An 18,793-nucleotide genomic window follows, 5' to 3' on the forward strand; every position below is an offset into this window, starting at 1 on the left:
GATGCAATTCCAGCGGTGTCTGATGAACTCCTTGTGCAATCCTGTAGAACTGCACCAAACACCAAAGGAGCCAGAGGCCAGGGAGTGCAAACCCAGGCTGCAGCAGAAGGCTCCTCCCAGCTGCATCCACCCAGTGCAAATAAAAGTAAAAGGAGAATAAAATCAGTGAGCAGGAGAGCTTACCAGCTCAGAAATCACACTGCAGCTAGCAAGCAGGCAATCAGAGCAGCCAGGAGGCAGCTGGAGAGCTCTGATACATCCTCAGCACTCCAGGAACTTCTCACGAGACCAATATACTCTGAGGTGCTCTTAATGTCTCCATAAATTAACATTTTAATAATAATTCATAGAGCGGTTAGAGAAATGATCCATCACAGCCCTTGCTAGAGTTTTTTTTCAGGAACTTCCCTTGAAATGTTCACTTTGTTTCAAATCAGAAATTGTTCCCTTTTCCTTCCGGAGCACCTTTTTCTTTAAACTTTCACCTTCTGTCTGCTGAGGAGCAAAGAAAAGTGGTGTGGGGGGAAGCACAATCATGGAAGTGTCTCATGCTCTTAACATCAAAGGGGGTGAAAAGTCTGATTTTTTTCATTTTATACTGGTCACAAGTGGGCTTTCTGTCAGAAAAAAAAAAAAAACAAAAACATGTATATTTTTATTTAAAACACCTTTTAACAAAACACCCTTGCCAAAGAGACCTCAGCAAGGCATCAATCCCTCCTGCCTTTAGCAGCATGGTCTCTGCAAAGCCCACACACTCTACCAGCAATTATAAAAGCAAAGACAGATGTCAAGTAATTAACAAAGAGAACTGCACTCAGAGTAACTACTGCACACTTATTCTCAAAGACACTGTACCAATTCTACAGAACAATGCTGCATTTTCCAGGAAAAATGCCTTTGTCCCTCCTAACCAGAAGCCTCTATGAGAGCTGATAGGTTTTTTGCTTTTCATGGAGAAGTCACACGAGGGCCTGCAGAACAAAAGCGCCCTTCAGAACCTTGCCACTAAGTGCTCTGACTGAAAGGGAGTATAAAATAAAGCAGTTTCTGAAAGAGGAAATAAAAAATTTCAGCCAAAGCACATTTTGCATAGTATTTTCTCTCTGTAATTCTGTCCCAACTCAAAAGCATTTGAAAGCCCCCAAAATTGGGACAAAGACACAGGAAGGCTGGCAAAATCCAGAGTGGGCTAGCTTGGGAAATGCTTTGGTTCTGTGCCACAAGGACTTGGAGATGGAGATTGATTGATGGGCTCAGAGCAGAGCTGGTGCTCAGGAAAGGGGCTCAGCTCTCTGTTCCCACTCACAGGGTGCCCACAAGCCCTGGGTCCCTGCACCATCCCACTGCAGCATTGCAGCAGGCTGCTCCACGAGTCTGCTGGGTTTTCTTATGGGGAAAAATAGATGCACAGTTCAAATAAATTCAAAGAATCCAAAAGGCAGACAAAGGGTTGCCTGAAAAAGCAGCTGCAGAAAAGTAACAGCAAAAACACTAATGGAAAATGGGAAAAGGCCCTTCAGCCCCCTAGGAAACACTTTTGCTTTTCAGTATGTGCAGGAATAAGTCAGACAAAAGGAGGAATTACTGTAGCATGAACCATCTTGGTGCCACTTAGCCTGCACAGTGTCTCTCTGAGCCTGCATCTCCTCCAGAGGCCATGTGGGCACTGCCTGGCACTGCCCTTTGCTGTGGTGCCCACGGTGCCACTGTGTCCTGCCCAGAACTGGTCAGTGCCAGGGACAGCCCTCCAGAGGAACAGACTGTGACACCCAGGCAGGAAGACAGGGCACAGCTTTTGGAAGTCCAGCCTTTACTGCCCAGGAGGAACGACCACATTAATGGCAATTTTCATCCCCAGCCAGCTCCCAGGAAGGGATCCAGAGCAGTTTGATGAGGAGCACCCAGAGCAGCTGGCAGCACTCTCGCTGCTCTCGTGCATGCCACGCCACACTCATCACTTCAAACACAGCACAGTGACCAGAGGGCCCAGTGCTGTCCTTGGATAAAATATTCACATCTCTCCTGAGGGCAGGGAGCCCAATTTGTCTCAGCAGCAGCTTCCAAACAGCCAGGCACATTTCAGCAGGGATCAAGCAGAGCTGAAGCCTGCCCTGCAGTCACAGGAGCCAGAGGTGTGACCCAGTCACTACATATAATGGTGACACACCTAAGGCAGGGACCTGGAGTCCCATCTGTGCCAGGGTGGCTGCACTCACCAGGCATCGCCTGCCTGACATCACAGCAGGCTGAGAGGAATTTTTTTCTGAAATTTTTCTATTACAAAAGTCATTTATGTCATCAGAACCACAGGAAATGCTGAAATTTGGGCAGCCTGAAAGCTTTTAACCAGCTAGAATCACGGCAGATATTATACACCTGCTTTGCAGAGGGGAACAAGAATTAAACTAGTGGGGGTCAGATGGAAAGCTGCCCTGGTGAGAGGTGTCTCCTGTCACCAGCACAAAGGATTTTCTGCCCTGCTTGGTCAGACCTGGCCACTGGCACACAGCTTTACAGCCAGAGCTACTGAGTACCCTGAAGGACAAAAATAGCAAACCAAAATGAAACACACAACAAGAAAACCTGGGAACAGGTTTTAAGTCTTCTTAACCAGTGGCTCAGCCAGCTCAGGACATGACACCAAGCATCCAAGCTGGCTCCCTTTGCCTGTCACCCACCATGGCCCTTCCCTGGCTCCCTGCCTGCACATCCAGGCCAAGGGCTGCAGCCTGATGGCTTTTTAATAAAGACATTTTACAGAATCCCCAACATGGGGATGAACAAGCTCAGCATTGATGCTCCAGAGTCACCGTGGGAGGTGATCCCAAGCTATTTCTCCTTCAGCAGAGCAGCACAAATTGCAGAAGCAAGGCTGCCCTTCCAGGAGCACCAAGGGCTCCCCAGGGCAGGGCTGGCAGCAGCCTCCCCTCAAGCTCAGAGGCTTGGGAAAAGTGTGGAGACTTTCATTCACAGTGAGTCATTCCTGGGAGCTTCCTTGGTAGCGCAAGATTTGCCAGTGCCAATGTTTGGGACATGGAGGTGAGATTTCCAGGCAGGGAATTTGTGATTTGCTATTGGCACTTAAACATCATCTCCTGGCATCCTTTTGGCTCAGCAGATTTAATGCTAACAATGAGAACTCAGAGGTTTTTTTCACCCTGACAAAAGAAAGAAGTGCAATCTAGGCATGTGGAGAGAAGTGGAGGGGGGGGCTTGAAAATGTACCTGAAGAAATTTGTAATCCCATGCTTCCCTTTGCAGTTCTCCTGGGGTCCTCTCAGGACCTGGAAAAGCAGAAATGCTACAGATTTTGCACACTGCTCTGCTGGAGTCCAGGGTGCCACTGAGTATGCTCTGCCACCAATTTAGCAGGCAGAGCACACTACATTTCATACATCCAAAATAAACGAGCTCTCTGTCACCTCTACAAAATATGCACACCTGGACAAGTCAAATAGGCAGCTGGGACTATTGCCTAGAGATCTGTGGAGTGGGCTGGAAAGGGGCAAGCAGAGCCACAGCTATAAAATCAAACAGCATGGATTACAAATGGATCCACACTGGCCACTGAGCAGTTCAAACACTGAGCTACAAGAGCACTTCTGTGCTCAAGCAAAAGGTATCCAGCTAAGAGAGTCTATTTTTCATGTGTGAATAGCCAAGGAATGAAAAGTTTCCAACAGTGCTTCAAAGAGAGCTGAGATCTTCCATGAAGACAGACACAATGCTTCTATTTTGGACAGCTATGTTATAGTGGAGGGAGAGTTCTGAGAAACACACACAATACTGTGCTGCCACAAAATAAACTGAGAAAAACCAATCTTTGCACAGAAAAAAGGAAATCTGCAATCAGTGTGGCCCAAAGACCTGAGAAGACCCAAGGAATCCAAAGTGAGATCCCCCCTCAGTGGAAAAATTCCAATTCTTCATGGAACACTTGGAGACATCTGAGAACAAGGATTTAATTTATACATTCTGCCTCCTGACATTTGTAATGCTTTTACAATGTAAGCAGCTCCACTGCCCTCCCTGGGAGGGTGTTCCACTGCCCCAGTGGGCGCAGCAGCACATCCACACTGTGCATCACATTGCACAGCAGCAGCCCCAGCCAGCTCAGCACGAGTCTCCAAATCCAGAGAACACAATGCAGACTTGAGCAGGTTTTCAGATGGGCTGAATGCCTTTTCAGGACAGGCCCAGGACTCTCAAACCCAGAGCAGCTTTCCCAGGAGGCGTCTCCTGGCCAGCCCAGCCTGGTCCAACCAGTGCCCTGCAGCCCCATTGTCCATCTGCCCTGTCACACCAGGGGCTGCACCCAGCCCTGCTCAGCACCACCTGCAACAGGCTCTCAGTGCCAAAATCACTCCAAGAGCTTTTTAAGCTCAAGCCCTTGCTGGCAGCTACATACCTGCTCCTTCATCTCCTTCCCACTAAGTGCTTGAGCACCAGATTCCCAGGGTGGCTGCTCCATATTCAGACAACATCCTTCCCCTTTTGTTCCTCCAGAGAGGGACACAACAGGCAAAATTCCTCCAAGCACCACCATGCTCCAGAGCACATCATTGTCTCTCCCCTCCCTTCCCTTCCCAGGAATCTGCTTTCCTGTGGTGCCACAAACTCCTCAATGTCTCCAGCACTACCAGGTTTGCCTGTGCTGCTGCCAGTGGGGAAGCCCAGCTCCCCCTGAGGAATGATTCCCTCAAGTGACTCTGGGTAACCTGGGATGAGCAAAATATTCAAGGGTAAAAGCCAGTCAGAAGAGATTTTCTTTCTCAAGTTTGGGCCACACAGCATTTCCACACCTGGTACTTATATTAATCATGTTAATTTAATCCCATTTAACCTTACAAGTAAAAGCAAACAAGAATAAGACATCAAGATGCTTCAATCCCTGTCCTGCAGCTCAGATAGGCTGCTCCAAGGGTGCTCTACACATCAATCAATTTAAAGCAATATAAAAATAGAAGGCCCAGGAGCTACCAGCCTCCCCCAAGTCAGCACCTCACTTAAAAGCATTTCTCTGGAGGTCCTTCCAGCTCTCCACATTCCCAACCCACCCACGTGGTCCTCCTGGTGACTATCAGAGCAGCTTTCTATTGCATACCTGTCCCCTTCTGGCCAGCATTGTATAGCTGCATTCTGCAAAGGGGACTGGAAAAAGCTGTGTACACACAGAAAAAAGGAGGAGAAGAGAAACAAGGGTGAGACAATCCTTCCCCCCCTGTGATGTGTTTTGCTCCCCATGTCTCTAACATTTCCCTCTGCAAATATTTGGCTGCACCATCACAGGGAACTTGCTCGGGCTCTGCCTGCACTGGCCGCATCAGTGCATCTTGAAATTCAACCTTCAAAGAACAGCCCTGAAACTTGAAGTCCTGGAGCCTCCTGAGAGAAAAAGTCTGGCTCTGTGACCCACAGCACCCACACAGTGGGAAAGCTGAGATGGAGCTGCAGGCAGCAGTATGCTGTGACTGTCATCAATATTAATTATTTGGGGAGAATATGATTGATCTCACAAGGGCAATGAATTCATTTCTCCAGCTGAATGACAAACAAAAGGCAATACATGCACTGCTGACATTTCCAAAGGCTACGAGGTGCAGAGACACAAGGAAATGCTGCTCTGCACTGAAGTCCTGCTGCAAAGAGCCAAAAATCTGAAAAGCCTCTGAAATGTTCATTTCTGAGCACCCTCAATGCCAGGAAGTAGATGCCTTCATATTCTCAAACCTGTGCTGACCCCAGCCCTGGGCTGGCTCCCATCTTTGCACTGAGAGGAAGCAATCTCTGAGCATCTTTGGGAAGGTGGTGTCATGGTTTGACTCTGGCCCAGTGCCAGGCACCCTCCCCTCCTGTGCCACAGCTGGGCAGAGGGGAGGAGAAATTAATGAAGGGTTCGTGAGTTTAGATAAGGACCAGGAAAAAAAACACTCCAAGGGCAAAACAGGCTCAGCCTAGAGGTACAAAGTGGATTCATTACTAGCAGAGCCAGAAGAGGATAATGAGAAGTAAAAGCCCTTAAAACACTTTTTTCCCCCCAGCCCCTCCCCTCCTTCCCACCAACAGCACAGGGAGACAGGGCCATGCAAAAACCAACACAGCTGGGTTGAGTTTCCCTTCTGCTCTTTGACACTTCATGTCAGCAACTACAGAGTCACTGCACCTGACAGATAAGGGGGAAAAAAACATTTCTAAGGGAGAAACATGACCCTCCTGGACTATTCAAGAGGGCTGAAATGCAAGGTACAGCTCCCCTGTGCAATGGGAGAAAAGGAAGACACAGCCAGCCTGGAGAAAAGCGTTTCTGTCTCTCCATGGGGTCAGCAGTCTGTGTGTGTGAAACCTCCCAAGGATCCAGAGCTAACCAGGCTCCCAAAATTCCACACAGCAACATGAGAGAGGACAAGGAAAGAGGAGAAAGGTAAATGCACTGGGGCTATTTCTTCAAGAGAATGGATATGGGGGAAATCCCATCCCAGTCCATTGGGATGCTATTCTGGTGGAGTCTGAGCTCTGTCCTTCAGTCACCCCAACACATCAGCTCAAATCAAATGCAACCAGCACAATTTGCTGCAGTAACACATTTTGGGATCCAGCAGCACATCTGTGTTCATTCAGAGAGGCTGGGTGCCCTCAAGACCTCCACAGCTTGCCAGCTGGGCAGCAACATCCTCCTCCCACTACCCAGATCCCTTCTTGAAAACAAGGGCTGGAGGTATCTGTGCCTGAGGGGAGAGGGGCTATTTCTCAACAGAACAAATCCAATTATTTGTATTAGAGTGAATTTGCATGGCTCTCACTGACAAATTAAGTATTTTTTACACATCTCAGAGCTTTGACTCAACAGATTGCAAATAAATTCATGTAGGTGGGGCTCTGGATGTTACTATGGTGGGAGGGAGGTGAGGTTTTACCTTTTGCAACAGGACTAACCTGCGAAAAAATAACTAGGAATTTGGACTCCTTACACTGCCATTTACTAGGCTCCTGTAAGTCTCTAAGGTTGAAGATTTTAAAACAGTCTCTAGTTTAGAGTAGAAATATGAGTTTCTGGCTAATAAACATGAAATCTGTATATAGGCATCAATCACCAAATGCAGTATATGAAAAACTGTAGTGCCTCCCTGATAATCAGGCATTAGAGAACTTATTAATGGCTGGCCCCTGAACTGAGTGCATTAGCAGAGGCTTCTGAAATCTGTGCCTCTGTTTCCCTAGTCATATTTAGAACAGCCTCTCCCAATCTCACACCACAGCAGTGCATCTTAATATCTCTAAAGTGCTCAGAGATGCTGAGATGAAAGATAACATATGAGTGCAAAGTATAGATTAATTCCCTGAGCTCAACAGTCAGTGGAGCTGATGGAGCTAAAAGTAACACATACCCACCACAAAAAACCAGGGTTCTGAGCCTATCTTAAATAGTAGCTACTTAAGGAACAGGTCCCTTGGAACAAGTAATTTTGGGGCTGGTTAGTTGAGTCCCAGCAAGCAGGAAACAGAGAAATACAATGCATTATTATGAAAAATGGACGCTTTTCCAGATCTTCAACCTGTTCCTACAGAATTTGGCTCATTTCAGTTAGAGCTGCTCACATTTTAGCAGCCACCACATAAAGAACATGACCAAACATAATTTGAAAAGCTATTTCCCTTTCTGTTTGTTTTTATAAATTATTAAAAATCCAGTTTAAATATTGCAAAGAAAACTTTAAATTGAGCAAGATAAGTTTTGGCATCCTTCCAAGTAGAAGGCAAACCCCAAAATGTTACTGCAAATCCAACAGATGGGTGTTATTTTTCACGCTTTAAAATTTCATTCCTTTGCACTGAGATTAACTGTAATTAGCTCTTTATTTACATCTACAACAAAAAGTAAAATGATAAAGAAAGGCAGCTATAACCACAACTCACAGGCAGAAAAAGGCCAAAAAAAGAAAACCAACAAAAATTCCCTCTGAGAAGAAAACATGTCTTTCTTGCCAAGCAGCATAATTGTTACAAATATACAGTTAAACAACTCCACAACATCCTGTCAGCACTAAGGATAAACATTTAAGTCACAGTGTTGCCAGCCTTTACACAGAAATTGATCAAATACCTAAGAATCTTCCTCAGAACGCTGGAAAAATCTCTCCTCCCTCTAAACAAACAGCATCAGCCCTAAGAGAGGCAAGATACTCCACCACACTTTTATTTCAGTAATGCAAGGGATTAAAGAAAACTGTGAGGAAAACAAACAAACAAAAGCAAACCCAGCAGCTTTCCCAGATAAAGAGAGAGGTATTAAAACCTAATCTTTTTTTTTTTAAAGCCCTCTTCTAATTCTGATAACACCTTGGCTGAGTAAAGCTGAAGAGGCTCCTTAAGTATCTGGTGTAAGTGAACGATTCACGGTGTAGCTTTGTGTTTCAGCAAAGCAGCGCTGGGAGCTGCCTGGGGAGCCCAGTGCCATGCTCTGACCTGGCACTGCCAGGCTGCGCCACCTGCACCCAGAGAGCCCCTGAGCCACGGCCAGCGCTGCAAGGGTTAAACAGCACAGCCTGCCCAGCCTGGCCTGAGCGAGCTGTTAGCAATGACAAAGAGCGAGCGGCCTTGCAGGCAGCCTAAATGCTTCAGAACCAGGTGGGAACCGTGCCACGACAGCTCAGCGCCCGTGACGGACACGGATGGGAGCGCTGGGCACGCAGGGTCCCGCCAGGCACAGCCCTGGGGCTCCTTCTCTGGGCACCCAGGGCTGGGAGCTCCTCATGGCCCTGCTCTGAGTGGGATTCCCAAGCTAATGGCTCTCTGGCACCTTCCCAGTGCTCCCAGGAGAAGGAGCCACCTACCACTTCCCCGAGTGAGCCCAGGATTCATGGAAACGTCTCATTCTCTGCTGCAAATAGAGCATTTAATTTAACAGCCCCATTTTGTTAACACATGTAAATGTAAAAAGATTCCATAAGAATCAATGTAACTTTTTCATCTAAATATCAAGTCAACACATAAGAAGGCAGAGTAGAGGGAGGAAGAGAAGAGGAGGGAGGAAGAGAAGAGGAGGGAGGAAGAGGGAGGGAGATCCAAACACCAGGGACCTTGAATCCACTCACTGCAAAAGTTAAGGACTGAAATAATTCTCATTTACTCATATGAGAAAGTGAAGCTCTCACTTTCTCACTCTCTCCTTCTCTTTCCCTAACGCTCTCAGATACTTCTATCTTTAGCCAATTATCCTTGCTGTAATTTTCTTTAAATTGTAATTGGATAATCATCCAGACTCAGGGGAAACCTTTGTCAGAGGAATTCCTGGGGATATATTCCCATTTGATGAAACTGAGGGTTGTTAGGTTAACAAAGGACTGACTAAAGACACGATTCTTCACTTGTAGTGAAAATACTGTTTCACAAGCAACTATTTTTAGAGAACCCTGTAACAAAACACACCCACTTGTACACTCGTTTTCCTGTATTTTATTTTCTGTAAAATCAGACTCCAAAATTATGAATATCATATTCTGTGCATGTGTCTTATTGGAACTTCTGAGGCTGAACACAGTAAACGCAGTGACCAAGACTGAAATTCCCCAAAGGGCAGGTACCACTGAAGCAATTTCCCCAAATCAGTTCCCTCCTTGCCCTCTCTCTGAGATCATCTGGCTCAGTCGCGTGCAAAAGCCTCACACAGACCAGCACTGAGGCTGAGAAACGTCAGATTAGCCCTGTGCCTGGCAAAAGCACTGCTGTGGGGGGGACAAATCCTAAAATACTCCCAAAAGAAGCGGCTGCTTTGTTCCAGTTTAGCAGGGAACCTCAGGCGCACGTTTTGCTGGTGGTGGAGCAGAACAAAGCAGCCACAAACCTTGGATGGCAGAGCCCCCCAGCCTCCTGCAGGGTGTGGAGAAGGGCATGGCACACCTGAGCCAGCCGGGAGAAGGGCATGGCACACCTGAGGCAGCTCTGCCTCTGCATCTGCCCCACTGTGCCCAGCCAGAGATGCTCCAGGCACAGGGCTGCCACCAGCACAGAGCACACAGGCTCTGCTCATGGGGGCACTGAAATCCATGAGCTGTGTCAAGAGAAAGAGAGGGGAAGGAGGAGGAGAGCAGAGCTGCACTGTAGAACGTGTTTTAGTTCCCAGATAACGTGGCGCTGTTCACAGATTTCAGCTTATATAGGCTTTTCCCTATTTCTATTTTTATTCCCAAAGCACTCCCCATTACTGTAGGATAAGGGAAAAAAAAGACATGAATGCATTCACATGCTGATATAATCTTCCTAAGTGTCCACCTGGCCAACCTGCACTCTGGGGCTCTCCCACACCAGCAGTCACAAGGGCTTTATGGCAAGTTTTTCCAAGTCAGTCTTGCTGAAATGGGAGGACACTTGACCAGAGACGGGACCCAGGACACACGGGGAAAGAAATATGAATCATGTGCCTGCCAAAATAACCAACAGAGAAATCCAAGCAGAAGTGAGAAGGAGGAATAAAAACTCAAATTTTGGACTCTCATTCTGAATAAATAATATAATTCTTCCTCCCTAGAGCTGGCATCTGGTTCATGCAGGTCTTGAAGGAATAAGGCTAGGATAAAATCTTTCTGCCTCATTCTTCCTGAATGCTTATTTTAGAGCTAAAAATTACAGCTCTGAGGCCAGCAGGGAGGCATTTCCCACACCTCCAAGTATCCAGGCTGCTACACCACTCCTCTTAAGTCTCTCTTATCTGTGTGTGCTTTGTGGTACCAGGTGTTTTGGGGTAGTGCTACCTGACCCCGGGAATGAGGCTGCTGGAGCCCAGAGCAGTGCTCATGCTCAGATGCAGAATACCTGCACAGACCAACAGAGTCTGGAAAGGGAGAGCCCAGAAGTGTTCACACACAAGTTTTCCTTCTACACCCTGGAGGGATCAGAGGACCTTCTGGACTCTGGGGAGCCATGGACAGACATCAGCAAGCATCATATCCAATGCAGACACTTTGAACTCAAGCTAGAAGCAGGGACATGGAAAGCAATCCCAGGGCTGTCTAGATGCAGCTCTGCCTTGCACAGAGGCATGGAGTCAGAAACACAGCCTCTCACCCCACAGCCCCTTCCTGCAGCTCCGTGCAGCAGCTCCCACCTTCCCAGCTCAACAAACATTTCCAGTCACTGCAGTGCCCTGCAGGCTTCCACCACCCCAAGTCCTCTCAGGCTTGCTCTCCACATCCCCCATTATCCTACATGCTTAGGATGCTGCTCCTCCAGACAGGGTGATCCCAGCAACAACACCGTGCCTACTTCCAGGGAAGAATATCTGTATTTTAGAGTTTAATCCTCTCTGCCTGCCCTCTCCTGCTCACCACAGGCAGGCAGTGGAGACAGAAAGCAGGAGCCTTTCCAGCACCAACCTGCCCACCCGAGAGCCTGTGGGCTGGAGTGATGCTCTCCATGAAAACAAGGGATGCCTTTCCTGCAAGGAATACAAGACAGCAAGTAAATCTTCCAGAGCTGCCAAAAGCAACCTGTTATAAATGACCCTCTAAGTTATGAGATATGGACTCTCCACAGTGCAGTTAATAAATAACACCTCACAATCCTGGAAGCGTGTGTTGGGTGACACTTCTGCTTGCCCGAGAGGGGCACAGTTAAAAATGGAGTGTCAGGAAAATAATACTTTTTAATTATGAAGGAGATAAGTGTTTTTATAATACAAGGAGCTTGCTGCAATCTCACAAATCCAGAAGTGAAAAGCCTAGGACAAAAAATGGAATGCATGGAACAAAATCCATCATTTTATAAGAAAAGAAAGATCTGTAAAGCCAACCAGAATTTTATCCAAGCGCTATAACCAGCTATTCACAAAGCAGAGGTCAGGATGAAAAGACAGAGTGTGCATGTGAGAGGGCATTTATAATCCAGTTTACTGTGACATCCCAAGGCCCCACGATCAGGATTCTGTTGTGCCAAGCACTGTACAGGCACACTGCAAGAAACCAGCCCAGAGTGAGGAACAAGCACTGCCACTATAACAGGGGAGAGCGACATTGGCACAGAAAAGGGACACCTGAAATAGTGAAGCACTGATGGTTTCCTTTTTCCCCTTCTTTTTTAGGAAACCATCCAGTTTGCCTCCAGATACACTCCCACCCCCCCCCCCCAAAAAAAAAAAAAAAAGAAAAGAAAACGTGCTTCACATAAGGGGGCAGCTGCCCCCAACAAACACAGCAAAGGCCATCTTGCTGCCAGCATCTAATCGCTTCCAGTCTGTTTTCTTGCACATGTCTCTTTCACTTTATTTCCCGGCTACGGCTTAAGCCTGACCCCTTCCTCTCCCCACTTCCATTTCAGAGACCCGTCTGACAGCAGAGAGCAGCTATCAGAGGCTCAAGAATTTGCGATCCGGATAAAAATTAAAGTTGCATTTCCCGGCGCGTGTAGCGCTCCAGCCAGCAATGCCCAGATCCCCTCGGCATCTCCACGGCATCTCCACGGCCCAGGGGAGCGAACTGAAGCGAATCCCTCCGCATGTCGGGGACCGGGGCATCGCAGGAGCGGCGGACACAAACCCGCGGTCCCGCGGCTCGGCTCGGTCCCCGCACACCGCGGCATCGCCGAGGGATCGCCCAGGGTCCCCCGAGGTCCGGGAGGTTCCCGGCCCCATCGCGCCCGCTCCGCTCCCGCATCCCTGGTCCCATCGCGCCCGCTCCGCGCCCCCATCCCCGCTCGCTGCCACCGTGCCCACCTGTCCTCCCTCGCCCGTGGCCGCCGGGCGCTGCTTCTTGGGCTCTCCCGAGCGCTTCCTCTTCTTTCCTTCCTCTCCCCTGCCCGTGCCAGCCGAGAAGCGGGGGCCGCTGCCGGCTGCGCGCCGCCGCCGCCCGGCTCCCCCCGCGCCGGGGCTGGAATCCGCCTCCTCCGACACAAACTTTCCCTTCGCGTGCGGGGAAGTTCACGGCCGGGGCGGGGCGGGACAGGCTCCCTTGTCTCTTGTCCCTTGTCCCTGCCCACGCCTACAGGAACACGGGCGTCCCCCGCGCCCCCTCGGGGCAGCGCGGCTCACCTGAGGGCGCGGGGAGCGCACAGCTGTGCCCGGCACGCCGCGCTCTCCTCCTCTTCCTCCTCCTCTTCTTTTTCCTCCTCTTCTTCCTCCTCCTCTGCCTCCTCGCCGTCGTGGCCGATCCGCGCCCCCGGCTCCGCTCCGCCCCGCCCGCCGCTCTCCCCGCGGCCGCGCTCGGGGCGGTCCCGCCGCGGTCACTGCGGGGCAGCGGGGCCGGGGCAGGAGCAGGCACAGGCACAGCTCAGCTCCGTCCCTCCGCTGCTGCCGGCTCGGCTCGGGGCGGGGGAGGCGGGGTGCGAGGCGGGGTGCGCGGGGCCACGGCTCCCTCTCCTGGCCGGAGCCGTCCTGCCGGGGGCGGGAGCCGGCCCCGAGCCCGTGGAGCTCGCCCGGAGCCTCTGGAGCCTGCCCGGAGCTCTCGGAGCCGGCCCGGAGCCCGTGTAGCTCGCCGGGAACCTCTGGAGCCTGCCCGGAGTCCTCAGAGCCGGCCCGGAGCCCTTGGACACGTTCTGGACACTTTCTGGGTGGAGCGGGCTGGCGGACACAGCCTTGCCGCAGCCCCTGAGCACTCAGGGCCACCTGCCCCCTGGGAAAGTAAAGTTTCCCCATTCTCCTCTCTGGTGTGCTGGGGTTCCTTCCTGGTAATTTCCTCCCAGGGCTCCCTGGACATCCTGATGCCGCCTCGTCCCAGAGAAGTGGCGCTGGTTTTGCTCTGTCGCTGGCACAGATACAGCCTTGATGAGGCTGAAATTGTTGATGGATGAGGAGTGGGCTCCTGAAACGGATTGCAAGGGCAGTGTCAGGGAGTCTAGGGAGTCTGAGGAGTGGAATAAAATTCTGCAGAGATTTGGGCCAGCACCTGCTCTAGGAGAATGTGGCCAGTGATTTTAAGTGCAGCCCCTAGTGTAGGAGTGCCCTTGCCCAGGAAAGCTCATTGTCCTCTCAGGTTGGCCTGGAGTCTCTTCCGTCCTGGCAGTGAGCAACCTGCCCTTATTGGTACTTTTATCACATCTTGGCAGGCTGACAGCAGAGAGAAATGGCTGGACACAAAGCCTGTGGTGCTAAGGAAACTCCAGTCTGCTCAAAGTGCTGCAGCGCTTCTTAGCACTGTTGGCTACAACCCCTGGACTGAGTTCAACACCTCAGTTGTTATCCTCAGAAGGTGATTCCAGGATATCCAGGAGACCAAATTTCACCCCATCCCGTGAAGCTCCTCTGCAACAAACCTGTCCTGGGTGCAGAGTCTGGCCAAGGCATCGGAGCCACTGATAGCCCCCATTCCTCTGCAGGGCTGCATGAGGCACTGCTGCACACGTGGCTGCTGTGAGAGGGGGTCCCTGCCCTCAGCAGCCCCACCACCCCTCCAAGGTGGGCACACCTGAAGCTCTCCCCACCCTGGGGAACAGGAGCTGCAGCCTGGCTGTGCCAGGGGCTGGGAAGGAGCTGTGGTGGCAGCCAGTGCTGTTCCTGCAGCTCCTGCAGGAAATCTCTTCCTCCTGTACCTCTCTCTCCTTCCCTTCCCGGGGTTCTGGCAGAGCAAAATTAGGCAGAAAGTTTCTTATCTCAGCAGCTTCTGCGTCCTGGTGGTGAATGCCCTTGAAAATCTGCCTACTTGGCTTGTGCTTAGAATCAGCTCTACTCAAGCCATCTCTAACCCAATTCCATCCAAATATTAAAGCAACTTGTTAAGGCAGAGCTCTGTGAAGACTAATTTACCCCACTCTAAGGGCAGATTGGTGCATATTTTGCTCCATGCGACCTGCACAGCTCCAGGACCCCATCTTGACTGCAGCTACTTTAGGTATCTGTATAACTTGGCTGCAATACTGAATATAGGCAAACTGGAATAGCAAGGCACATTTTATGAGCTGTATTTTCCAACATACTTACTGAGAAATATGTGCTTAAAATCATCTGTTGAAATATGACAGTCCACTTTTCTCATAGAAGATGAAATAACAAAAGGGTTGCATATTTTAGTCATGATACCTAATGCAGCTGTGGGAGTAGCTCAGCTGTCTGGTGATTGCTATAAGAATTAATAATAATAATAATAATAATAATGATTCCTTGTTCTAGGTAATATCTGCCATCCATAGATACAGATCTGGGATAGGACATGTCATGATTCTTGTTTGGGAGGATCCAGCACTGTTGCAATACTGGTAATGCAGGTTAACAGTCACCAACACACACCCCCTGGGAAATTCATACTGTTCCAAACTCCAAGCCTGCCAGTGCAAATTAGGGTCTTTAGGCCAGGGTCATTAATTTTCTCTAATCTTGATGAAAAGCCAGAATTCAACTTTAGACTTCATTGAAAGGCTCATAAAAAAGATTCAAGACCAAATTTCCAGAGACTGGTTAAAAGCTACAGCTGATAGCAAAGCCCCAAACCACACCTGTTTATTGTGTTTTCATGGGAAAGGTTTCAAACCCTTTTGTTTATGGATTGAAAGAATCAAAAATTTTCTACTGTAAAATAAGGGTAATATTTCTCACTTGGGCTCAGTGTTGTCATAAGGATATTTTTGTATTGCTATTTTTTCTCCCATCCTCTCTCCACACTTGCACATGCTATTTCTGTGCAGGTTAAAATGCAACACAGTTACACTCTAGAGTGAATTATACTATGTTTTGAAGAGCAATTCAGTAAATAGAAAACATTTTTAAGCTCAAAAAGGCAGCATTGTTCCACAATTTTTGGACAGGGAGCAAAGAGTAGCATTACTAAGTGAAACCACGGGGGGGACTTAAATAGCAGAGGAATGTGTTGGTGTTGAGCCAGGACACTGGAGCTTCTGGCATTGCAACTGCTGTGAAAATATTCCACAGACCTCCAGTAACAAGTGGCCAAAGGCTTTGTTTTGCTCCTGTTCTATTCCTGTTAGGCAATTTGAAGTTACAAGCACAGGAGGATCCCGGATCATAGAGCCCAGTTCTCTGCTGTGCCAGGAATAATGTTGTTTATGGTCTTTTTCATGAAAGGACCATGCTCCCACTTTAAACAATTCTGTGGTTTTGCCTGTTGCCCCTCTGTGAGGTTCTCCTGGGCTGTCCATGTCCCTGCTGGTCAGGAACCCTTCCCCACATGTTCTGGCACCAGCACTGGCTCTCATTTCAGTAGCTGCTTTGCTCACTTCTCCTTACTCAGGTATTTTTATGGAGATGGTTCCTGTCTACCTTTCTCACTGAGCTGCAGAGGACTGGCTTTTCAATCTTCTTTCCTAAATGACTCTCAGTTCACCTCAGACCTCTTCCCTCCATCTGCTCTGTGTCAATTAATCTCAAAGTTCATATGGGTTACCAAAAGTAGTTAGAGTATTAAACGGGAGGAGGTCTCACTGATGCTTCATACACTGAAATTAAAGTCCCCATTTCTCACTGAAATATCTCATCTGGTAATCCCAAGATTGCATTTATCTTTCTGCAAATAAGCTGTAGTGGTGACCTCATATTTCTCCTCCATTTTTGCTTGCAGCACTAAGTTCCCAGCCTCGATCAGAGACTTGTTACTATTCCCTTGTCAGTTCCCAATTCCCTTGTTTTTTGTCCCAACTCTCAGCCTGCACAGAGTTTTCTGATTTGTTTGTTCTTAGCCAGCATTTCTGATACTGGGAGATCAAGGTAGTTTCATAACCTCTAAAAGACATGTTCTTGCTTGTTACTCACACCCACCTAACCCATTTTTCCTCCTTCCTAGTTCAGGAAATAAGCCCTAGACTACATATAATTATAGTCTGTGCAGTTATAAATGAACGTGCCTTCTGTGTTTGACACCTGCCTTTTAACTGGCATTGAGAGGAGCACACCTGATAACCTAAGACACAGGACACAGGAAAGATGGGAGAATGACAGATATTTCTGACATAGCAGCACATGGACCTCCCATCTGCTTCTGTCAAGGGAGCTGATGCTACCCACATGGAGCTGAACGTTTTCTGCTGAGACCATTTTGCAGCGAGGAACCTGTGCCTGGCTCAGCAGGCAGGCTTGGCTTTCAGACAGGTATGAACTGCACATTCACTAAAATGCATGAGGAGTCACAACTGCACGTGTCAGGTAAGCCTGACTGACAGGGATTGTGTATTCTCTGCGGTATTGGCTATGCCCAAACCACATCCTGGATCTCACTTCCCAGTGAGGCATTTTGTGTGAACCACTGTAAGAGCCCTGCACAACGAGGAGGATTGGAAGCACAGCTTTGTTGTGAGTTCATCTGTGTTTATTCCTGAGGATGTAGCAAATAGCTTTTGTCCATGTTAATATGCTAAATATCATTAGTGTCTCTTCTCCTGTGCTATTACAGTGGTAGGACTGCTAATGCAAATGGTTCTTAAATGGAAACTTGACCTTACATGACTTGCATCCAAGTCCATTTAAATCTCTGTCACACATGTTTTGATGCAGCCTAAGGCCGGAGATATTTACAGTCCTATGAGTCTGTGTTTCATACAAACTAAAGCTGTTTCAAACAGTGGTGGAGAGGAATATCTTCTCATCCTACTGAAGGCTTTGGCTTTTGGCAGGTGTCTGACCCACAAGTACACAAACATTGGGCCCTGTTTGTGTTTAGGATGCCTGAACATCCTTTTGCACAGTGTATTCAAACACACCAAATCTGTGTAAATTGCCTGACTGTGGAGGTTGCAGGAACACTTAAACTGGGTTGGCATTTCTGTTGGGAAAAACCAGCATCTGTCTCAGTCAGTCTTTGAAGAAAGCCTCTAGCCTGGCCATTAATTAGGCTGCAGTTTACCTGGCTTGCTCAGTGATGCCAGTGAGAAGTGGCAGGCTGTCAGCAGATTAATAAAGCTGGATAGGCTGAACACAGCCTTGGCTTCGAGGCAATTCCCTTCTGATGGGTATTTCTACAGGGAGTGGTCTCTGGAGATGATTTCAAACTCCTGGTTTCTCTGGCTGATGGTTTGCTGACACCACTGCAGAAGGGAAAAGGCACTAAATTAACACATTGTCTTTCCTGGGTAAATGGAGCCAATTAAAAGATTTTGTAAAAGCAAGAAAAGGCTTAATGCAGTGTATTTTTATCCTACCTATTTGTAAGAGTTCCTCCTGTTTGACATAGGTTTATACAGGTGTTTTGGTGCTTTAATAATTTTTCAACACTCTTTTTCTGAACAAAACCCAACTTCTCTGGAGAACTGTAACTGTCTGATAATAAACTGGAATGGTTAAGGAAAAAAAGAGAGCATCAAGTGTGGTAAATGAAAAAAAATCCATTAGCATATTCCAAAATCTTCTTATTATAGTCAATAACAGTTTATTTTCGCCTAAAAATGCAAGATCATTCTGCAGAATGACTTTTTAAATCTTTGATTTCACTTCAGCGGTGATGAAGCAACATTAACCTTTAGACTCTGAGTTTATCTGTGCATATGTTCAGGATTTCTTAAGGAAAACAATTCTTTTGTGTAGCTCGTAAAAAGATTACACAAGCAACAGAAGATTTTAGGAGAAACTCAAGAAATTGCAGAAAGCCTTACACAATCACTGGAAAGGGCAGCTGCAGGTTAGCAAGACCTTGATGGACAGAGATGCTGTTACTTGCCAAAATGGGGAATTCCTCTGTAACAGGCAGGCATGATTTAACCAGAGGGCAGGACCCTCTGCTCCTGTTAATCAGCACTGCTAATGGAGATGTAGCAGTTCTCACTGGTGGAGGGTTTTGGCAGTGCTGATTGCTCTGGTTAGGCAGAATAGCCATCTGCACAGGGAGTGATTCCTGGCACCCTTGCAGCTCTTTTCCCAGGTCAGTGT

The 18,793-nt window shown here is 48.3% G+C and overlaps 1 protein-coding gene across 2 annotated transcripts in view; it reads right to left on the minus strand.

The window, feature by feature from the left end:
- IL1RAP (interleukin 1 receptor accessory protein) overlaps positions 1–13,119 on the minus strand; it is a 49,473-nt gene extending 36,354 nt beyond the window's left edge. For both annotated transcript variants that reach the window (XM_058812055.1, XM_058812056.1), the window contains exon 1: positions 13,022–13,119. The gene's annotated coding sequence lies outside the window, so the exon portion shown is untranslated. The remainder of the gene's footprint in view (positions 1–13,021) is intronic.
- Positions 13,120–18,793: the final 5,674 nt, after the last annotated feature.

The sequence above is a fragment of the Ammospiza caudacuta genome, chromosome 11 (assembly GCF_027887145.1).
Source record: "Ammospiza caudacuta isolate bAmmCau1 chromosome 11, bAmmCau1.pri, whole genome shotgun sequence".
In the NCBI taxonomy this organism is placed as follows: domain Eukaryota; kingdom Metazoa; phylum Chordata; class Aves; order Passeriformes; family Passerellidae; genus Ammospiza; species Ammospiza caudacuta.